Here is a 2,374-nt window from a genome sequence, read left to right on the forward strand (position 1 = left end):
TCCACGTGCATTTCTGGACCGTCCGTTCCAGGCTTCGGGTTTTTCGAAATTAGACCGAATTAGGGTTAAATTACCTTATAAGAAGGAGATTAAAACCCTAATTAAGTTAGAGCTTTTGCTGGCCGACTTTCGAACTCTTTTGATAGACTTTTGGTGAGATCCAAGAGGTTCAAGAGTGTGATCGAAGTCTCGGTTTCTTAGCACAAAACCGAATAGCTGATTCGGGTCCTAGCAGACAAGTTCTAACCGTTGGAATCCATCCCGAGGTGTGGATACGTGTAGAGGGCGAGGTAATCTTCCTCCCTTTCGTGATCAAACGGATTCTTCAATTGAGACAGGCCCCGGATCGATTGAGGTAAGCGTTCTAACGTTTCTACAAGATCATGCATGATAGGTTTTAGGGTTTCATCAAATTTTTGTTTTACATCCGCTGCGCAAACCCTAGAACTGATCTCTTAGGAATAGGATTCGCTCATAAGATCCCAGGAACTCCATCAGTGGTATCAGATCCTGGTTGCTCTGTTTTGATTTCGTAGAACCCGATCACGCACGTTTTAGGATTTGAATTGTTTGAATCCATGTTTGCTTAGATTTTTATGCATGTTTGATGATTGCATCTAGTGTAGATTGCATGTTTCATGTTGCATAGAGTGCAGGAGTTCGAATTTTGGGTTCACAGAAGAATTCGGATCAGTTTCGGATCTGATCGGGGCCGAAAACGTCGGAGAACGTGATCTGATCACGTAGTCAAACCCTAGACTGTCCGTTCTGGGTAAGCCAGGCCGGACGGTCCGGGGGTGGCGGACTGCACAGATCAGAACGGATGGTCCGCTCTGGACCGTCCGTTCCGTCTTTGCGGACCGTCCGTTCCGGCTAGTTCAGTCCGACCGTTCTGCAAGCGTGGAACGTCCGTTCTGACTTCTGAAGTCGGACCGCTCGTTCTGCGAAGCATGGAACGTCCGTTCTATGTCTAGAACGGACGGTCCGAGGTACAGATTCCGAAATTTTTCGTTTTCTAGGTCCGATTACGCAATCGTTGCATAATCTGATCAACTGTAACTCAAATAGACATGATTTATTCTTATGGATGGTCCTTGGTGAATGAATGCATGTAACTTAATCAAGATCTTGGATATGCTTGATTGAGTGGGAGCTTCGAGATTGGGATTACATAATCGAATGGATTGTCTATTCGGATCATGTTAATCATTGCACAGAAACCGGTTAGATCTAGTAGCTCTACGAGTAAAGCACTTGTCAAGGCCTCGATCGTACGTGTCATGGGCCATGCCAAATATGGGTGTGCCGTATTATCTTGGTGAGGCAAGATGGAGAAATGGTGGTTCTCATAGCTAAGAGTGTACCTCCCATTACTAGAGCGTCTGTCAAGGCATCGATCGTCCGTAACACGGGTCATGCCAAAGCTGAGCATGCCAGATTATCTTTGTGAGGCAGGGTAGGAAATCGTGGTTCCTATAGCTTGAATATGGTTTACCTTAGGTTAAGTTGTCAAGTTTGACTTGAGACTTAATGGTACAGATGAGACGAGTATGCAATGATATTTGATATCATAGTCTCATAAAGGATCTAAGAATCACATTGGATGTGATTGACATTAGATGTCTACCTAAATAGCATAAGGCTGAGTGTAAAAACTTGTTCTTATGTGAAATACGGATCTTAGTCCCATATAGAAATTTATTGTAGAGTTATTTTTCTTTATGGGAATATAGCTTGTATATGCATCATGTTGTCCTTGATTGATGATGGACTAGCTGGTAGTAGATCATTGATAGAATCTGCATTTTTTTTTGTTCGTTCTGTTTTGTCTCTTTTGTAGGACATGGCGTCAACCGGTAGCGTATCGAGTTTGACGATGCGATCTATCCTTGAGAAGGATAAATTGACTGGGACGAACTTCTTAGACTGGTATCGGAACTTGAGAATTGTTCTCAAGCACGATAAGAAGTCGTACGTCCTGGAAGGGGCTCTACCACAAGAGCCTACGGCCAATGCCACGAGAGCCGTCAAGGATGCTTGGCTGAAGCATCAGACTGACGACAATGAGATCTCCTGTCTCATGTTGGGAAGCATGGCCCCGAATATGCAAAGGCAGTTTGAAGGGAAGAGTATGTTTGATATGATCAATCAACTCAAGACCATGTTTCAGGAACTAGTGCGTACTGAAAAGTACAAGACGCTAAAAGCTCTAGTGAAGACGGAGATGCCGAGAGGCAGCTCTGTCAACACCCATGTCCTTAACATGAGAGCTCATGTTGAAGAACTTGAGCGTATGGGAGTGAACCTCGATGGTGACTTGGTTGCAGACTTGATCCTGATGTCATTACCCGAGGACTATAACCAGTTCGTGATG

The sequence above is a fragment of the Tarenaya hassleriana genome, unplaced genomic scaffold (genome assembly GCF_000463585.1).
Source record: "Tarenaya hassleriana unplaced genomic scaffold, ASM46358v1 Cleome98, whole genome shotgun sequence".
Taxonomy (NCBI): Eukaryota; Viridiplantae; Streptophyta; class Magnoliopsida; order Brassicales; family Cleomaceae; genus Tarenaya; species Tarenaya hassleriana.